This window comes from Engystomops pustulosus, chromosome 11, assembly GCF_040894005.1.
Source record: "Engystomops pustulosus chromosome 11, aEngPut4.maternal, whole genome shotgun sequence".
NCBI classification, from domain to species: Eukaryota; Metazoa; Chordata; class Amphibia; order Anura; family Leptodactylidae; genus Engystomops; species Engystomops pustulosus.
Window position 1 is genome coordinate 76225565 of NC_092421.1, and position 22131 is coordinate 76247695.

Here is a 22131-nt window from a genome sequence, read left to right on the forward strand (position 1 = left end):
GTCGAGCGTGGAACACTCAAGAGTATTTGGATAACCCCTGACCCTGGGGGTCGTAGATTGAAGACCCTCATCAATTAGATAGTTCTAACCGGTTTGGCTGTTAGTTATTGCTACCAATTTTCACTTTTATTTTTGGGGGGTAAGTGATAAAGAAAGGTCATACGTATCTGATTGGTGAAGGTTTGACTTTTAGGACCCCCACTGATCAACTTCTTCTATCATTTTATGGCATCACAATCAACACTGAAAGAATAACTCCATTCTCTAAGTGGTGGTCAGCCCTGGCAACTGCGTCGTAATTCATAATCATTTGAATAGGAAATTCACTGATGTTCCTTGGGCCGGTGACTTTAAGAACAACAATTGTTTTTTAAGTTCTATCCTCACTTTTGATTCTGATGCTAAAATCAGGTAATTGGTGGTGGCATCACATGTATCACATGTCAGACCCATAACAATCTGGGCCTTGAAACAACCCTTTAATTATTATGAATTATGATGCAGTTTCCAGGACTGGCCACTACATGGAGAACGGAGCTATTCTTTCAGTTTTGATTGTGGTCCCATAAAATGATAGAAAAACCTTATCGTCGGGAGTCCTAAAAATCGAACCTTCACCGATCTGATATGTATGAGATATCTTTATCACTTACCAAGAAAAAGAATTACATTGTTGCTATAACTATTAGCTGGATAATAGCTCCTAAAGGGGCGGAGTATTAAACAAGACATTCCCTATTTACAGAATATGGGGTAGGTGTCTCCACAATGAAGGTCACGTCTGGAGCCCCTTTAATACCCTAATTTCCTTGTTGGGTTCTATCGGTGTTGCAATTTAGACCTTGTAATATCTATTATTCGATAAACATAACGGGGTAATAATAAATATCGTATATGTCTCCTACCCATATAGAAGAGAGCACAACAAAGGACAACAGTGACCAGGAGGAGGACAACGAGGAGAGTTTTGTATCTGCAGCTTGTGGAGGTTTTTTGCTGATCTCCTACAATACAATGTAAAAGATGTTAATAGACCTCACATAGAAGGACATTACAGGTACCATGATACTTTTTTTTGGTGGGGGATTACTTTCATAAATTTACACTGACCGGTTGCACTACTGGTTCTAATAATGGGTCTAATTCTAGTTTCTGTAATGTTACTATGAACACCCGGTGTGTAGATTTTCTCTCTATCCTCAGTACTTGCCTGAAGCTGTATTTGGGGCAATTATGTGTCAGACCTTCACCCCTTTGCCGATTTTATCCCCTATCATGGGAATGGATCAAACCTGTCTGCCCTGACCCTTGGCTTGTACTTGGACTTTACTTACTCTCCATCTGCTCTAACCCCAACCTGTCTGTGACTACTCCCTGCCTGACCCACTGGTCCCTGTGTCTGACCTGCTAGGGCAAGAAATCATTAGCACCCAAATAAGAGGTTGAGGTTTTGTGATCCTTTTTTGTAGTAAAGTCCAAATACCAACAGGGTCACACGGATAATGCCCATAAGATAAGCCAAAAGCTAAATCTATCCATTATAACAGTATATTACTACTCTGGTTATTAGTCTATTATATCCTCCAGAAACAAAATGGCCGCTTACATCCTCTGTGTTACTGCACAGCATTGATAAAATTGAAACAGAATATCCAAATTACTAAAACAAAAAAAAAAATCTATGAATATTAAGTCTACAAAAATACCTCTTACTGGTGAAAGCGTCCATAAAATTGTTACTGAATATACATACCCCTGAGGAAGTCTCCAGTAGGAGACGTAACGCGTGGGGAACCCTCCACCTCCTGATCATTCCACCACCCCGCCTGCATGCTGCTATTTCTCTGGTTTGTTTGCCAGGTCACTTGTTATATGTACTAGGGCAGTGATGGCAAACCTTTTAGAGACCGAGTGCCCAAACTACAACAAAGACCCGCTTATTTATCGCAAAGTGCCAACACAGAAATGTAATTTGTGATTTATACTCCCTTCTCTGTCACAGTTTTCATTGATACCAGCCCCTGAGGACACCAATATAGCAGAAAATAGTCTCAGGTAGAACTGTCACTTTAATATAGCTCTGTGCACAGCAAGTCCTGGGCTGTCTGGGACTGCAGGAAGATATCTGGAGTCATCTACGGTGATGGCCTGATTGCCCACAGAAAGGGCTCTGAGTGCCACCTCTGGCACCAGTGCCATAGGTTAGCCATCACTGTACTAGGGTTTGCCTCCATTACCTCTATTGTCTCCTTACCATGTTTACATTGTAGGCATTAATTCACTTAACCCTTACTTCCATGGCAGCTTGACAGATGCACTTGCACTTTATATGTGTCTTTTCATTGTTTAGGGGTGGTTTTGGGTGGATACCACCCATTCAGGAGGTGTCTTGTTTTTGCACCGACCATAGTGCATAACATGGTAGACAATTGTATGTACTTTGGTACAGTTTTAATTGATTTTATATGCATGTTTGTGTTCAGTGTTGAATATTAATTTAATTTGTTATATTTTTTTAATCTAATCATGTCAGTGACACACTACTTTTTTCTCTGATTCTTGAATTGCTCGTTTTGAGTGTGTTGACTATTACCTCTACTTGGTGCAGTATTCTGCTGTGCAAGGTTTCATTTTCTATTGACTGTGAATATACATACCTGTTACTGGATCATCTACTGGTACATGATACTGAGGCCCAGCTGTCCGTATGTCAGCGTAAACCACAGGGGGCGCTCCTGCAAAACAGTAAAAACAAGATTTATCAGATAACTAGACCGGAGACCCTGACATTTACCTTATCACATTTTTTAAATAGAAAATGTTTGTTTATTTGCTTTTGTTTTTGAATTTTTGCCTTTATAAAGGATAACTTTTTGGATTTTTTAATTCTTTTTAGTACAACTGAATAAGGACACATGTTAGTAGCTTTTAATATTCCATACAATGTACTGGGAACCTGGAGAAAAAAAATAAACAGGTTTTGTTTAAGAATCTTTTTGATGTTCTTATTCCCATCAAGGCCTTCCTTCTCACACAGGCTGATCAGGGTGGCTTTATCCTGCTTCTTATAAGTAGCCGCCATCTTAGCAGTTACTTGCCAAGTGAAAGATAGACAAGGAAAACAAGAGGAGGGGATAGCTGTTTGCATGTATGTCTTACTAAAACCATCCCTACGTTTGTCCTTGTAGAATGAGGACACTCCTCACGTGGATTCCACAAGACATTAATCACCTAGCACTTAAAGGGGTTGTCCGAATTCTGAAAAAAAACCTAAAGGTGGCCGGAGGGGGCTGCTTAAAAAATAAAGATCTACTTACCTTCCGGCTGCGCTGGATTCAGCTTCTGGACGGCCGTGGCCGGCCACACCTATTCGTCCCTATTCACAGCGTCCCGTTTCGCAGGGCCGGATGGTTGTCGGGTCCAGCCGGAAGCTGAGTCCAGGGCTGCTCCGGCGGCCATGTTTGTTTACATGGCGCCCGGACCAGAGCGACAGCAGCGCGGGACACCGGAGGGCGCCGAAAGGTAACCTTTAGGTTTTTTTTTAGAACTCTCGGACAACCCCTTTAATGTTCTATAACAAAACGGAAAGTTTCCCATTGCTGCTAAACAGTTTGTGAGGGTAATCACCACCAATCCAACTGTTGCCACCAAGTTTGTCAGAAAAAATCTCCAAAATCCAAACAAACGCACAGCCCTGGGGAGCGTACAAAGCCCTCTGATCCCCTCTACTGCTCACATGACTATGGGTGCGACTGTAAAGAGTCACTTTGCTCACCTACACAGTCACACTTCTTCCATACACTAATTATCACTGCCACCACCCATTGATTACGACCTTCATCAGGAACCATACACGTACATCCAGATACACTCTACATCCACTCTACTCTAGGTAGATTCACATTCACCTGGACACAGACTGCTTACAGCAGAATATCTGCTATCTTCTATCACATAGACACTTACCGGGCAAAGCAGCTTAGCGGTAATTTACCTCTCCAAATTTATGGGAACATACATTGTATATAGAGCAGAGGAACTTGGTGGAAAGACATTTGGCCCACTGACAAAGTGTGAATCCGGTTATTTTGGGATTCCATTTCCGATCTACATTTACATGGAGTTGGCACTGTGCCCTGGGATAGGTTCTGCTCCAACTCATATGATATTCATATTACATCATATTGTTGTCTTTTTTTTAGTTTTTTTTCTTACCACAATAAACATATCAAAGAACAAAATGCAATCTATCCAGCTGCCGGAAATCACAGCATTTCTATTGGCTGTTGGAGGGAATGCCCGTCCACTAAGTCCCAATGGGAAAGACACATTTTTGCAAAGTCAAAAGTTTATATTCTTATTACCAATTAAATGATATGTATTCCAACACTACGAGGAATTACTGTGCCCTAAATTACTTTTATATTGAAAAAAATCTACATGATAATCATTCTGTTCATGATTCACCTTTGACCTTTGGGGTTTCCCAAAACCTCTCATATTAATTTCGCTTTACCTTCTTGGGTCGTCCGTGTCCGTGTGGATGGATGGCCATGGTTTATCCTGAGGTTTACTTTAGAGTAGGTGACCTTCTCCATATTTTGTTCCAAATTTCACTTTGCGGACAGAAAGTGAGTTGTAATTTTCTAAAAGGCGAATCATAAAAACATAAATTAAAAAATGAGATAAAAACAAATGTAAGGAATTATTTTTAAGGGTTAGACCTCTCCATTCCAGTATATGTCCTTACTTTTTTAGGAGGCACAAGACCCTTCTTCCCTCCTTTAAAAATAGCAGTTCATCCATATGCATGGTCGATCCCATTATGATATAGATAAGATACATGGTAAGAAGTGATTACGCTGAGGTCTTCAAATCATCTGGTAAGGTCTTTTCTGTACTTAGTGCAATGATGGAGTAAAATCTCCCGCATCGATCAGCTGTCTCCTCCTCATAGACATGTTCTAAGAAAATACTGGATCCCCCACAACTGCTTTTTCTCCACCTCCTCCCTTAATTTATCTACATATTGAATTGTAATTAAAGGCTTAAGGAGGTCTTCATACTAAAAATATTTCCCTACGCTAAGGACAGGTCATCAATAACAGATTAAAGGAAGTCCAAAACCGAGCAACCCCACAAATCCACTATAGACTGCAGATGATACGTTCTCCGTATTGTCACTGGGCCAAATCCCTGCAGCTTAGCCCCCTTTTGAATGCCTGCTTCCTTCCCCATTTTGTTCTGATGATAAATTTGCACAATCTTATAATTCTCTCAATCTCTTCAATAAGGTAGTCCCCTGCAGTGGCCCTGATGCAGTTCTTAGGGGGCCAAAGTAGAGAGAGTGGACCCAAATAGAGATGAGCTGACCCGACATCCAGGTTTGGGCTTTGGCGGTTGGGTTCGCCCTCCCGACTAGGATGTGTTTCTGGATTGGTGCCCGGACAGCCAATACAGTAAAGGAATGCCCTAAGCATTTAGCCATGGCTAGGATTGGTCCGGCAGAATTCTAAGTTGGGCGGCCAGGCTCAATCCTGGATGTCGGGTCTGCTTATTTCTAGATCTGAACATTAGGTTCAGCTTCTTTCATTCTGCAGCCTCGCCTGACCCACAAATGTATCTTGATGGGCTGCAGGGTAGTCAGGCAGGCAGCTTAACACCCCTATCAACTAAGAATGAACGTGATTGGCTCTGCAGCCCATCAAGCAACATGTCTGGGTTAGGCGTAGCTGCTGAATGGAGCCAAACCTAAAGGTCAGGTCTGCTTGTATCTAGCACTTTTTGGAGACTTTTTTGTCACTCTGCAGTCTGAACCACCTAAATCGAGTTTAGGTTTGGTAAATATGGAGGTCACATCATCTTACAGAGCTGTTTATCACTCTGCTTAGTGATGAAAGGACTTGAAATATACATATTTTTTTACGGCATCGGGATACATGAGGTGCTGGCTGTAACTAACCTACATTCCAGTGTAACACCTGCGGTCAGAGTGGGCTCAGATTGCGAGTGTTTAACCCGTTAAATGCTGAGGTCAGTGCTACCATGGCATTTAAACTGCCTTCCGGGGGTCATTCCCCCATGTTTGGCCCCCCGTGCCGTCTTTCGGGGGGGGGGGGGGGGCACCGGTCGGTCCTATGGTAGCCCTGGGGTCCAATCACTGAAGGCAGTGCCTGTATGATGGCGTCATCTTAAAGTCACAGTGCCAGCCTATGTATGAGCATGAACAAGATGATTGCTTGTTCATGTCCCATGGTGGAACTGATAAAAAAGTTAAAAAAAAATGTTATTAAATATAAAAATTAACTAATTAATTGATTAAAATTCCCATAAGCCCCAAACACATAAAGAGAAACATTATGCACAAAAAAAGTCTAAATCATAACACAAACCCCACATACTTAGTATCACCGCATCCGTAACAACCTGTAGAATAAAAGTAAATAATTATTGAACCCGCACGATGAACGCCGTAAAAAAAACTGCTAAAATTCTTCCAAAAGTTATGATTTTTTACTATTTAATCCCACAAAAAATGCAATAAAAATTGATAAAAAAAATATGTACTCCAGAATGATAGTGTTGCAAAAGTACAACATATTCCGCAAAACACAAGCCATCAACCAGCTCTGTAGCCAAAAACTTAAAAATGTTATGCCATTCAGAAGACTGGAATGCAAAAATGATAGATTTTTTCCCCCACATTTTTATATGGCAAATTTAGAAAGAAAAAATATTCAAGTCTGGTATCCCCAAAATTGTATCGACCCATAGAATAAAGATAATGGAATTATTAGGCTAAACGGGAACTACAAAAAAAAAAGAGTAAAAGATCCAGTACAGAATTGATGCTCCCCCCCCCCTTCCTAAAAAAAAGTTGATAAATTTTCAATAATAGCGGATACCAACCCCAAAATGGTAACACTGGAAAAAGCATCTCATCCCGGAAAAAAAAATGCCGTCACATGGCCCCATTAATGGAAAAGCGAAAATTTTATAGCCTACAAAAGGGGCCAATGAGGAAACAAAAATCCTGGCAGCTGCAGGGCGCTCATTCCCTTCTGCGCCTCGCTGTGGCCCATAAAATGAGTAACGGCCACATGTGGGGGGTCTCTGTACTCGGTAGAAATTGCAGAACAAATTGTATGGTGGGTTTTCTCTTTTTATCTTTTGGAAATGTGTAAATTTTAGGGCTAAATGAACGTATAACCGACAAAATTTGACCATTCTACATTTCACCTCCATTTTGATTTAATTACTATGAAGATCTCAAGGGGTTAACAATCTTCCTAAAAGCTGTTTCTGAAAGTATGAGGGGTGCAGATTTGAAAATGAGTTGATTATATTGGTTTTTTTTAATGCTAAATATTTAAAATTTAATTCAAAACAGTATTTATCCCCAAAATAGTAAATTCTGAAAATACAGAAAATCGACATTCGATTTGGAAGCTGGGAGACATCAAAATAAATTATCTAGCCATTTCAAAAATTATGAAAATGTAAAGTAGACATATGGGAAATGTTATTCGGCAACTAATTTAGGTGGTAAATCTATCTGCCTGAAAACGCGATGATTTCGAATTTTGAAAATGGCAAATTTCTCAAAAAAAATCATTATTATTTCTTTATTTTTGTAAATAAACGCAAATCTCATCAGCCAAAATTTACCACTAAAATGAAGCACAACATGTGGGGAAAAAACATTCTCAGAATCGCTTTGATAAGTAACAGTGTTCAAAAGTTATAACCATATAAAGCGACGCAGGTCAGAATCCAAAAAATGGGGCTGAGCTTTAAGCTGCAAAATGGCTGCGTCCTTAAGGGGTTAAATAAAAAAAATAATAAATAAATGTAACATTTTTACACAGTTTCTGTTTTAAAACTCTAAAATTAACAATGATTTTTCTAGAACAAAATGATTGACAAAAATACATTTTAAAGTTACAAATAATAAATGTAAAGCTTCAGTCTAAGCACTTTTTTTTTTTTTTTAAATGTATAAAATATATATACACAATATCTACACACATGTATAAAAGTTTGTCAAACTTCCAGTAAATTTACCTTGATCTGATCTCGACTCATAAAATGCTTCTTATCACCGCGTATAGAGTGAATACAATGAATGTCGTCCCCCGGTTACTTGCAAATGGTAAAAAAGTATGAAAAATCAGATTGCGCAGGATTATAATAGCCCAGGAGATGACACATTCACCAGGTTATGCGCAAATCGCTTCATCACAAAAGCATAATACGACTTCCTCTGTGGTTTTTAAAATTAGAAAAGGGGTCGGACTTGTTAGACATTTGTTGAGCAGCCATTGGTGACGTCTGCTCATAAATGAAGATCATTTGAAGATTTTATAGTAAGAAAAATAATCTTCTAGACAATTATAAACCTTAATTACCATTGTTATTATTAATTATTAATAATTATTATTGTCAGTATTATTATTGATATCAATGTTCTGCATTAAGCACTTATCTATTTGTTTCTCATTGTATCTTTATATAGGCAGTTCCCTACTTAAGGACACCTGACTTACAGACGACCCCTAGTTACAGACGGACCCCTCTGCCCACTGAAATTTTTAGTGAAACTCTCTGAATAATTTACTATAGTCTCAGACTACAATGATCAGCTGTAAGGAGTCTGTAATAAAGTTATATTGATAAGCCTTGGTCCCATTACAGAAAAAAAAAGTGAAAATCCAATAGTCACTGGGCCAAAAAAATAAATTGTCTGGAACTACAATTGTAAAATATACAGTTCCGACTTACATACAAATTCCACTTAAGAACAAACCCAAGGAACCTATCTTGTATGTAACCCGGGGACTACCTGTAATAGAAGCCGCTCTATCGGTCAGATACCAACCCCCGCAGACATGTGGGCCTTGAACTATGAAGAGGCCTCTTTCTATTGCAAGTTTTAGTATCTCTTCGGCCAAGACATCCCCAGTTTTTCCCACCATGGTCTTCTCCCTGCTTTGCCCTTGTTTTACAAAAGTAGTTTAGCATGGCGGACAAATTATTTTTTTAAAATGCAAAAAACTGTAGCTTTTAGTGCAAAAATTAGGGCAGCTATTTATAAATGAAGTGGGAAGATACACATTTGACGAGGGGGAAGGTAATGACTAAACAGCCAAGGTTTTAAAAATGACAATAACGGTTGCAAATTCTTAATTCGGATGTGTACTTCCCGTACCGTAACATTTTCATACAGGTGGCACACATCTACATTCACTACAATGGGCAATATGGTCATCCATAAGAATGGCCCCATTGGCCACCGCACCGAACTCTACCGTAAGGGGGTACGTAAAAAATATAGCGCTTGTCCTATTTAATCCAATTTAATTTTGTATATATGTAACTGCCACGCTCAACCTGACCATAGGGCTTAGTTACAAGGCTGTGATCTCTAACCCATTGGCACACTGTGTCTAGCTGCCGAGTTAGGAAGCCGTGTGTCCTATATTTGGGTGGATTTGCAGCATGAGCACTAGTCCTTCTATGGAGAGGGGAAGGGTGAGTAGTGCTTACCCCTCCTTCCTCCTCCTCCTGGCTGTGTGCTACCAGTGGAGCCCCAGGGGAGCACATGGTCATCTGAATGTGGCCTTTAGCCATGTGTTACATTGTCACTGCCTGACTCTTAAGCTTGTATTTTACAAGATTCCTAAGGATTCCCCAATCTACCACCCAACCAAGACACAATGGGGCACATTTACTAAGGGTTTTGCACCAGTTTTCTGATGGACTTTGTACATTCTTTTAGCTGTAAACTGCTTGCACAGGTATTTAAGAAGTGTCTGCACCACAAATGTGCCACACCCGACCCTTTTGTGGGGCAGCTGCACTGGCCACCATGCGACACACATTAGAGGACGTTCTGGTGCTCAGTCGGACCATGCACCAGGTTTATAATGCAAAGTTTGTTGCACGCCCTATGTTAAAGGTTCACCATAAAAAAGTTGGTGTACTCTGTCGGGCCAGTGCAGGAAATAAGAGAGAAGTACCAGGTGATCTAAGCTGACAACCAATTGGAACTCTCGTATCAAACTATTCATAAAGCAAAGAGATCAATAAAACGTAACTTTTACTGTGACTATTTAAAACATTCGTTTATCTATCATACGTAGACGGAATCAACATGTACATCAAACCCCATCCCACACCACATCATTTTACAAAGGTTTAGAAAATGGATAGATCTTACCAGGAGCCATTTTTAGGGGAGCACTCGTAGGGGAAGAGATAATGGGGGTCATTCACTTACCCAGTCCTGTCGCGATCCAGCGGCGCGTTCTCCAACGAGGATTCGGGTCTTCCGGCAATTCACTAAGGTCATTCGTCCCTGTGTATGTGAGTGAGATTATTGCGACACCATTTTTTAAAAGAATTCAGCGTTTTTTCCGAATCCGTCGGGTTTTCCGATGGCCACGACACCCGATTTTTATCGCGTGAAAGCCAGCGCCGATGTTCCACAATCCACTCACGTGCGCCAAAATCCCGGGGCAATTTGGCGCAAATCGTAAAAATTCTGATTCGGACCCTTAGTAAATGTGCCCCAATGGGTCAAAGGTCTCGTCGACACAGACTCACCCTTATCCTAACCTGTTCCCTAATCTCCTGGTTGCTCATGCCCTGACAAGGACAGTCCCACACTTGACCCCATCCTAGGTGTAGTATCCCTGTATTGCATGTATGTGCCAAGTGTCCTACGCGTTTCATGTGTAACAAAACACAATCATCAGAGGTGATATCGAATGTGCAATGCTGTGGGCATCTCAGATGGTAAGAAAACCCCAGAGCCATTTGTATATCGGCTGGAGCAGTGGTTCACAAGCCGGAGACTAACCAGCAGTGGCTGATGTCAGTAGTATATAGACCAGTGCGGGGAAGTGACAGATTATGAATTCTGGTGCACGTTCTTAATGAATCGGTCGCACCGAACGTTATACACGGACAGAGAACTTTTAGTGCAGTTTCCGACAATCTAAGTAAATGTGCCCCAGTATATCATCTTTCATCTGTCATCCGGCCGCTCCATTCCACTTTCCCATTGTGAACCTCATTGACCACCATCTAACGCCACCATCAAGGGCAGGAGCGACCACGTCAGACAGGAAAACTATGTAACCCATTGCCCACTGACTGCCCTCAGCATCACCTCCTGCGAAGGAGGTGTAAAAATATTGATAACAAGTCCATAGAGAAGCTCCTCAATATCGGATCAGTCGGGGTACAGCCCCCAGCACCCCCACACACAGAGAATAGGGAAGCAGGCAGCGCCATTCTCAGTGGTGTGGTCAGACCAGGTTACTACAAGTTAGACCTCATGTATTTGCAAGATTTGAGGACCTATTCTATTTATAATAAAATAAATTTACATAATGTTATGGTTTTGTGTATTTTTCAAAGATATTTATCCCAAAATCTAAAACTAGTCTAAGCCTGTAATCGGGAGGGAATATGTAGACGTGTCGCTTTTAGACATATAAATGTTTTAGTAAATGAGTATAACGTGTATATTTTGGCCCTGACCACAACCCTCCGTTTTACATCTCTACATGAGCAGGTTGTCCACTTACTCAATGTCACTTTAACCCACATCAGGTTTCATTCTGCGTCGACTGATAGGAAAGATCACACGTTTCTAGACGAGTGTTATGTGCAGGTAACCACAGGGACGGTTATTCAGCTCAGCGCTGCCCTTCTCTAAAGACTTATCGCACCCTTTGGTCCATGCTTAGGTCTACTAATATCTTATTTTTGGACATCTTCATATAAGGAGGGGCCTGGGAAAATAAATTTTTTTAGTTTTTGTTTTTCATTATTTTTTATTTTAAAATAAAGGGAACACAAACTTTATGACCCAGCACCAAGATGACTGTGTATTTCCCATCCCCAGGGTGTTATAATAGGAGATGTTATATCTAGAAAGCTAAGAGGGTACAGAGGGTACACTACCCTCTGCTGGAGAGGGAGCACATGGCTGGTGGGTAGTGATGAGCAGATGTTTATGTCAAGGGGTTGGTCAGGTCATGTTGGGGGTTGTAGTTCTCTTTGTATAGTGTATATTACAATTGTATTAGGGTCATGTCCAGTGATTGAGACATGTTGGGATTGGTAGTATTGAATTTATAGAGTATAATACAATTGTATTATGGTCAGGGTGGAAGGAGATAGAAGGGGGTTGTGTGAGAAATGTCCTGCTCATTATAACAGCCTGTGGATCTCTAGCAGTGAAAGGCTCTGGTAACAACCCATCAGGCTCCTTAGCATAATTTAAAAGTTGATTTACATAATATAATATTACCACAGTGCCTGGATCTATGAGTAATGTCCTTGCAACTTGCTTCCTCCGCGGCTTCTACCTTCTCCAGCCCCATGTTCCTGAACCCAGGCTTTGAGTTTCCTTTACTAGACTGCATCCAACCATCTACCTCAGCCTGTTACCGTTTCATTGAAGTCTTGGAACAAAGAGACTGTGAGTTTAAGGTTCTTCACCTTGTCTCCGTGTGATCCCTGGCTGCCACTAACATCACAGGCCTCCCTTCTACCATCTACCCGGGGATCCCTACATCAGGCATACACCGGGAGTGCCCCAGAGGGAGACCTTCACCATACTGCGGCTTCCTTCTCTTCTGGTAATTGCCTCGCTGGATCTGCCTGGCGTGGACAAGGCCTATTCCACCTGGACCAAGCGACGGTGACAAGTCTAATGCTAAGCCAAGCTAAAGCCAGCCACTCAGGTGCCAGGGGAATCCAGCTTCCCCTACATGATAAGGTCAGGCTCTGGCGGGAGAACATTGTACTTGGCCAAATTAGTGGGCCCTTGGTACATCAGCATCATACTCATCCATACTCATAGTGCTGGATTGATCAGCAGCAGTAGGCCGAATATTATAAACAGCCTGCTGCCTGCTGCGTCTGCCCTGCACAGAGATTCGAGAGAGAAGAGACTTCTAACTACGGAAGCCTATTAGGCCCAATCCAGGTCTCACAGTTATAATACATTACAGTGCACTAGTTAGTGTTATATCCCAGTACAGGCAGTCCTCGGGTTACATACAAGATAGGGTCTGGAGGTTTGTTCTTAAGTTGAATTTGTATGTAAGTCGAAACTGTATATTTTATAATGGAAGTTCTAGACAATTTTTTTTCTTTTGCCCCAGTGACAATTGGAGTTTCAAAATTATTGGTGTAATTGGACCAAGAATAATCAATAAAGCTTCATTACAGACATCTTACAGCTGATCATTGCAGTCTGGGACTATAGTAAAGCATCCAGAGAGCTTCACCAGAGGTCACAGTGGGCAGAGGGGTCCGTCTGTAACTATGGGTTGTCTGTAAGTCGGGTGTCCTTAAGTAGGGGACCGCCTGTACAGTTAAAAAAATTAAAAATAAAGTTGTAAAAATTAAATAAATGAATGATAAAAAATAACTCTCCCCCCAAAGTTGCCCTTCTCCCTAACTACCTTAAATAATAATATATTAAATAATAATAATGTTGGATTTCTGAGGATCCCATTGATCCATAAATTAGTAAAACGATCAGTATTGAGGTTGTAAAAGGAATAGAAATTTGTCTGAAATATTTTGTGAATTGTACAAAGTTATCGCTTTAATATACAAAAGTCACTTTCATCATTTTTGTCTCATTTTGTACAATTTTTATAAAAGTTTTAATTGTAATCACAATTTGATGTGTCAGTTTTAATCCGTCCTGTGTGCTGGATTACAATGTGATTTCATCTCTAATCCTCACAGATTACGGTAAGAGATGGCGACATTTTAGCAATAATTTATCTAATTTTCGGGCATAAATCTGATGTGGTGCAGGAAGCCTCATCCTCCTCTCCCCCTCCTTCACCTTATTACGCCCAATATTAGGAAATAACGGTACAAGACATAAATCCCCCCATAGTTGGAATGTTTTATATGGTTCCTTTATATATTATTTCTGGAGATCCTGCACCCACTACACATGGTGTAATCCATGGTGTAATCTGGAAGGTAAGTGATAGGCTGTGATGTGCTCCAATGGTTACAGGTAATGGGCAGATTCTGACATGAGATGAGTCACTTTATCATTCTATAGACTTAAACAGGGATCCAATAATGTGGATGAAGACAATATTGACCCCTAGGCTGACGGTGATGATCATGACGGTGATTTATCATCGGTTTTCCTGGGCTTTTTTGGCGTAAAAAAATCTCAAAGTAGTCACATTGAGGGTTTTTGAGACTTTTCACTGCTAAAAAGTCTCACAGGACTATATACACCTCTTCATTAATCCGGCCTAAACATAGAACTGCTGCTAGTGCAGCACCGGGCAAAGCCAAAGCCAGAGTCATGACTAGAGACTTTTGCAAAAAGTCTTATAAAAAGTCTCAAACTTGTCCCCTGATGGTCTATGTGCTGAGACTTTTTATGCATTTTGAGACTTTTTTGTGACATTTTGAAGAAAAAAATCCCAGACAGAAAATAGACCACAAGAACATTTATTAAAGGGCCAAAGGGCCTCTCTCATAAATCTGATGGGCAATGGAATTCCAAAATTAGACGTAGAGCCTAATGATAAAGAACCCCTCGATCTCTATCTTACCTGTGGGGATATGGGAGAATATAAGCGGATAACACGACATTACCGGAGAGGACGTGTTCTGCTGTAAGATTTGTTTCAGGTCCAAATCGATATTGCCCCAGGTAATCTCATTTCATACATTATAAGAAAGTCCAGGCAGGGAATGAGGACTACCAATCCTGATATCTATCATCTATGCTTCAGGTTTCTGATTACACTACATTATGGGGCTCATTTACTAAGAGTCCAAATCGCGCACTTTCGTCGGGTTTCCCGAATATTTCCGATTTGCGCCGAATAGCCTCGGGATTTAAGCGCATGCGATCAGATTGTGTCGCATCGGCGCCGGCTTTCACGTCGGGCAACCTGATGGATTCGGAAAAACCGCAGAATTTAAAAAAGAATTTGTGTCACAAGATCAGCAATTACATGCACCGGGACAAAGAAGGTGAACTCCGGTGGACCTCAGCGCAGCAGCGACCCGAATCCTCGTCGGACAACGCACCGGGTAAGTAAATGTGCCCCATAGTTTCATAATTATGAGTGCAGGGCTCAAATTCGCTTTTAATGTCTTGTAACTAGAATAAATATCCTGAAAGCTCCAACAGGAGGCCTTATACAGTATTAAGGGGGTCTTCTCCTCTGTGCATTAACATTCAGTTTCATTAATCTGCCATATTTAACCCCTTCACGCTCTGCGATATATCTACCACTGAGCTGTGAAGGGTGTATGAAGAGGACTCACGTGCTGAGTCCTCTTCATACAGAGATGGGCTTTGCTGCATATTGTAGCAAATATCCATCGCTAGCACCCGCGGTCGCCATCGGCACTGAAATCATGGCGGCACCGCCATGTTACCTCCGATCGTCACTCCCCCGAACTTCATCAGGGAGCGGCGTTCGGTTGCCATGGTAGCCTCGGGTCTTCGTTTGACCCGAAGGCTACATGGCTTCTGCATATCCATTACAATGAGCCAGTGGCTCATTGTTGTATTGCAGTATATGGTAGGAATGATCTGACCATCTAGGGTTAATGTACCCTGAGGGTCTAAGAAATAGTGAAAAAAAAAAAAGTTAAAAAAATGTAAAAAATTAATAAAATATTAAAAGTTCAAATCACCCCCCTTTCCCTAGAACTGATATAAAACATAATAAACAGTAAAAATCACAAACACACTGGGGCTCATTTACTAAGGGCTTTCACGCGACAGAAATGGGGTCAGGGTGTGGCCGTCGGACAACCCAACGGATTCGGAAAAACCGCGGAATTTAAAGAACAAAAAGTGTCGCAAGATCAGCACTTACATGCACCGGGGAGAAGATGGTGAACTCCGGCGGACCTCAGCGCAGCAGCCACATATACTGGATATCGGGCGCACAGACCTTAGTGAATCCCGGCAGACCCGAATCCACGTCGGACAATGCGCTGCGGGATCGCGACAGGACCGGGTAAGTAAATGAGCCCCACTAGGTATCACTGCATCCCAAAATGCCCGATCTATCAAAATATATAAAACCCGTTTTAACCGGCGGTGACCTCCGAGACAGGAAATGGCGCCCAAATGTCCGAAATGCGACTTTTACACCTTTTTACATGACATAAAAAATTTGATAAAAAGTGATCAAAATGTTGCACAGTCTTCAAAATGGTAGCAATGAAAACGTCGGCAAAAAAATGACACCTCCCCGAGCTCCGTACCCCATAGTATGAAAAAGTTCTTAGCGTCAGAAGATTTTTCTTTTTCGTACACATTCGTTTCATTTTTGAAAATGTATTAAAACACAATAAAACCTGTATAAATGTGGTATCACCGCGATCGCACCGAACCAAAGAATAAAGTAGACGTGTTATCTGGGGTGCACAGTGAAAGTCGTAAAAAAAAAAGTTGAGCCCACAAGAACGTGACGCACATGCATTTTGTTTCAACTTTTCCACATTTGGAATTTTTTTCCAGCTTCGCAGTACACGGCATGGAATAATAAATAACATCACGGGAAAGTAAAATTTGTTACGCACAAAATAAGCCCTCACACAGGTCTGTACACGGAAAAATGAAAAAGTTATGGATTTTTGAAGGTGGAGAGCGAGAAATGAGCCCATAAGGGGTTAATACTGCACTTCCCCGCGCTCCTCACACGCTCTGGGCTGGATATAAACACCCTCAGCACCAGGTAAAAATCCAAACTTTCTCCCTTCACACTTTTGAGCTTTTTATGCATTATCAAATGTATACGCTTCCTGTTTTGCATATAATTAAATTATTCTCCACCTCATTATAATGTATTATTGTGGGGCCAATCATGCGAGGGACTTATTGGGGGTCATTTACTAAGGGCCTGATTCGCGTTTTCCCGACATGTTACCCGAATATTTCCCATTTGCGCCGATTTTCCCTGAATTGCCCCGGGATTTTGGCGCACACGATCGGATTGTGGCGCCTCGGCGCCGCATTTAAAAAAAAAAAAGTGTTGCGGGACTCGCACTTACCTTCACCAGGAATAGGCCGGTGAACTTCAGTGCATTCCGGGGAACTTCAGCGCAGCAGCGCCACCTGGTGGACGTCGGAGGAACTACCTTAGTGAATCCCGGCCGGACCCGAATCCACCGCAGAGAACGCGCCGCTGGATCGCGAATGGACCGGGTAAGTAAATCTGCCCCAGTGTATATTATGTGTACATAAATTTTACATACAAGCCCCTTTACATATCTGTGATAGATTTTTGACCTGTTATTATGAATATATGCATTTTTGACAGTATCTATTTTTGTTTATATACATATTTTTATGCTACTGCTTATAATTAATCAACCAGTGTACAGACCGGATCTTTCATTGCCATTTTTTGGATACGAGGTATTGATTCACTTAACATATTTCATTATTTATTCCATTTTTAGTTTCTCCACTTCCCTATGGATGCAGGTTGTTTTTGCCTTTTATATCATTTTACTCTGTTATATGTATATTCCTATTTCTGTAGCAGTTGAGAAAGGGGTAGTTCCTCAAAACCCATTGTGACTCTCTATGACATTACCAATAAATTAATCTTGAACTATCTTCATCGCTCTGAGTGCGGAACCCAGTTATCTCCAAAATCTGAATATCAACTTTTAGTCAAAGGGGAAAATTTATCTTAATTTTTTCTATTTTGAATTTTCTATGTACCCCAGTCGGACCCCTCGTCGCTCCCCGATGTGACCTGAGCAGCCTGCCGCGCATGGTCGGACTGACCGCTGAGTGCCACAATGAGTGATCTGTTAGACCCTTTACTGTGGATAGGGCCCATCACTATGGGGGTCCCATCACTGAGTCCCCCACCAATCAGCAAGTTAGACCCTTTACTGTGGATAGGGCCTAACTTGTTTCGTGGAAAAACCCCTTTAAACTGGAAGGAAAGGGAAAGTTTAAACGAAACGTTGAAAATTGAGCCGTCGGATTGGGGGTTCCGCCCGTGTAGGAAATTTTGTTCACACAATGATATTTAACATAAACACAAGACACAATAACGGAATGAATATTTATTAGTTTCTTCATCATATAAATGTCTACAGGAGAGGACGATGAGTATTCAAGTGCTGGAGCTTCATGTATGAAGAGGGGCTTCAAATTCTGGAATTATTCTTCATATTTACCTGCAGCAAAAATGGGAAAATGTTATTTTCTGATAGGACCCCACATGTAGCAGAGATAAATATTGCATATAACTGGCTGGACTGCATTTTGGTTGCTGGATCTTAAAAATGTTCTAAAAATATGGTGTTCTACAAGTTCTTGATCTTCGAGGCTCTGACCGCTGGGATCCTCACCTCTCATTGGTTTCATTGAATTTTGAAGGCAACAGCAAGATTCTAGATCCAACGGATTTATGTTCTGGTTCTGTGTCGCTACGGATAGGGATCCCAGTGATCAGTTGCCCATAAAAATAAAGAATTTACGTGTTCAAGGGTTACAGCATAATGTTAGTGGAATAGCCCCTGTATCTACTGGACTCATGGGCACTTTATGTGATGGACAAAACTTATGGGGTCCAGGTCAATTTCTTTAAAGACCAATCTTTCTATTTGGACATCTCAAATGGACAGTACACATAACATGGACATCCAGCGTGCTTCCAGCGTATCCAAGTGTCCCTAGTTCTGGCCATGAGTAAAGGCGCGTGCAGACCCCAGAGCACGTTGTTGGTCCATGTTACATGAATTGTCCATTCGAGTCGTTCAAATTAAGAGATTGAACTTTAAAGAGAACCCGTCATGCAAAATAACCCCCTAAACTAAATATATTTTCACAAACTGCCATTAGAGAGCATTGCCTGTATCCCTTCATTGTCCCTCTACATGCCTGTAAACCTAAGCAATGAGGTCCTAAAGCTGTATGCAAATGACCTGTGAAATGTCCAATGAAGCATTAGCCACACCCCCAGTGCTTGACTGACAGCCTGTATAATGATGTGAGGCTGTATAATGATGTGCTTCCTGGTGCTGGCGCCCCCTGCAGCCTGTGTGTGTATAGGAGAGATACAGCAGCTCCAGGCAGCCATGTGCAACACCCTCGCCGATGCAAGGCGAAGGAGTGCTTGCGAATACGTCCCACAGCGTGTCACTACAGCACACAGGGGACATTGCAGTGGTAGATCCTGCCTGGCAAGGCAGGAGTTAAAGGGCACCTACCACCACAAATCTACCTATAAAGGTAGATCGGGTGGTAGGTGAATCAATGGGACGTGAGGATAGCCCTTTTAAGGGCTAATCCTCACGTCCCCGCACTTTTTTGTAAACTTTTATTACCCTAATATGTTAATTTTGTTATGCGGCTACTTGGGCGTGGAGTAGCCGCATCTGAGGTTACACGAGGCAGCTACTCCACGCACCGGTAGCCACTTTACCCCTCCTACTCACCATGTTCGGCGCGCAGCTGCTCGTAGCTGCGCGTCCTCGTCCGACAATCCTGCAGCCCCGTCCGACAATGTGCAGCCCCGGCTTCGGAGCAGTGACCGCGCAGGCGCGGGCCTGCTGTTCTGCGCATGCGCAGACGGCAGGATCGGCGGACGAGGGCGCGCAGCTACGAGCAGCTGCGCGCCGAACATGGTGAGTAGGAGGGGTAAAGTGGCTACCGGGGCGTGGAGTAGCCGCCTCGTGTAACCTCAGATGCGGCTACTCCACGCCCCAGTAGCCGCATAACAAAATTAACATATTAGGGTAATAAAAGTTTACAAAAAAGTGCGGGGACGCGAGGATTAGCCCTTAAAAGGGCTATCCTCACGTCCCATTGATTCACCTACCACCCGATCTACCTTTATAGGTAGATTTGTGGTGGTAGGTTTCCTTTAAGTGTTTTGTCTGATGTAAGATGTGTCAGCCAATCACCTTTGTTATAATTTGTCTATGTAAGCTGAGATGTAATTGGAGGAGCAGCCACCACCTGACCAGGGGAGTTTCTAGACCCTGTCAGGAAACTTCCAGAACTAGAGGAGTCTCTCCCAGGAGGGAGAAGAGAGCAGTCAGACTAGGAGTCTGCAGCAAGCAGACTGGAGTAACTCCAGCCTAAACTCTAGACAGCTAGCATACCAGACCAGAGCAGGAAGAGCCTAGCCCCTGCCTGAAGAGTGTAGCTAATAGCTAGTATAGTGAGGAAAGGGGTATCATCCTACCTTTAAGGGTGATACCTGAAGCAACCCAGGAGAAAGCTGAAGCATCCTACTAGGACACAGCTACCTCCCAGCCTGCCATCTGCATCCAGGCTGGCACTCTACCTCCTGTGGCTCCCTCCAAATTGCATCTCAGCACTCCACCATCTTGTTAAAGGCACGTTGCTGATGTTCCTGTCGGTTCCAATAAAGAACTGTAAGTGTTTCTGTTCAACCTCTGCCCCCGTCTGGTCCCTGCTACTCCGGCTGTCACCATCACGGGCACCCTGTCCACCACACAGAGACTCATACTCTGACACCAAAGGGTTGCCCCAGGGAGATCCGCTATAGCAGCCTCTCCCTCATCATTTCTTGCCAACACCACCCTGCTGGAGACCTGCCAGGCAGTAGGACAGCCCTCCGGTTCCCCATACCAAGCACCGTGACACAAGCGTGCTTAGGCCGCAACCGCCAGCCACTCAGGTACTGCGGGCCCCGGCTGACTCCAGGCCCCAAGAAAAGGCTAGGCCCCGGTGGGGGATGTTGCACATGTTATAGCAGAACATGTCAGATTCATGTGTAGCTGATGTCTGTGTCTCTCACCTGTATATTAGGAGGATGCAGCATGTCAGCAGATGCAGCACACACACTAGCCATGCTTTACTATACATTACACACAGACATGAGCAGGGGGAGGAGAGGGGAGGGGTAACAGGGGTGACATCACTGCCTCTGACCATGTGACCAGCCTCATTTACATGATAAAGAATAGATGATTTTATAATGATTAATGTATGAAATAACTAGATAAAGGCTGTGATGGATCCTTGTGAGCTGCTCCAACAGGTAGAGGTGACAGGACAAGTGACACAGACCTGATGACAGGTGTCCTTTAAAGCAATTGTTCTGAACTCAGGGCTGGATTAAAGGGTGAGAGTGTGGGGCGTGTGCCCCATGGCCCCCACCGATTTGACCTTCAGGGACTCCCTCCAAGTGTTCGTGATCTGGGCAGGTTGTATATAGATACAGTAGAAGGATGTGTAGGTAAGTTACATTCAGTAGGGGCCTCCAGCCAATTTTGCACCCAGGCTGCAAAGAACTTTGTCAGCTCTGCTACATCTGGCGCTGCTCCTGAAGCATTTTACCTCAGAGACTGTGGCGCAGCAAGTAATTCCAGCCCGCCAAAACCTTCACTGGCGGGAAACCCAGATGACACACCAAGCTCCACCCACGCGCGAAGGGCGCGAACCCCGTCTCCTGTGGCGCAGCAAAAAATAGAGCCCGCCACAGCTCTTGGCGGGAAGGACTTGGACTCCTCCCTCTGGCCCGAAGCGGACTTCCTGCCCCGCCTCAACGAAGAGCCAGAACTCGTGAGGATCTTGGACAGTGAGGTCAGCACCATGTGGGGTCCTCGGCCACTTCCTGCGGTGGAGCAACCAGAGTTCTTCGAGGTCCTGGAGACCATGGTTGTGATCTCTGCTCAACCGCTCCGGAGGCCCTTCGCTGGGCACCGGTTGCATCGTGGACTGACCCGAGCCTTCGTCACCAGGACATACTTCCAGACGGTGACGGAGCGCAAGGACCACCCGGGCGGTTCCTAGTGCCTCTCCCGGCTACCATGCTGGTGCCGCGGGCCCACGTGGAGGCGCCACGTGGGGAGGCCCCGACTCCTGTAGAGCCTGGGCCTACTGCTGCCGTGCGACCTGCACCGAGGCCCACTGCTCCTGCCGACCAGCCTGCCAGCCCTGCTGTGGTGGTTCCTGACCCTCCGGCTGCTCCTGCTCCAGTTCCGGCACCTGCCCGACAACCTGCGAGACCCGAGCCTACACCGGAGCGACCTACCCCAGCACCGGCACCTCCGCAGCCTCGAGGCCGAGGTGAGGCCCTCCGCCGGCAACTCCGAGACGCTGTC

General features: G+C 43.4%; 1 protein-coding gene across 2 annotated transcripts in view; it reads right to left on the reverse strand.

Annotated features, from left to right (window-relative positions):
- Positions 1 to 18099: 18099 nt before the first annotated feature.
- LOC140105859 (ovostatin-like) overlaps positions 18100 to 22131 on the reverse strand; it is a 133860-nt gene continuing 129828 nt past the window's right edge. For both annotated transcript variants that reach the window (XM_072129973.1, XM_072129972.1), the window contains one exon: positions 18100 to 18228. The gene's annotated coding sequence lies outside the window, so the exon portion shown is untranslated. The remainder of the gene's footprint in view (positions 18229 to 22131) is intronic.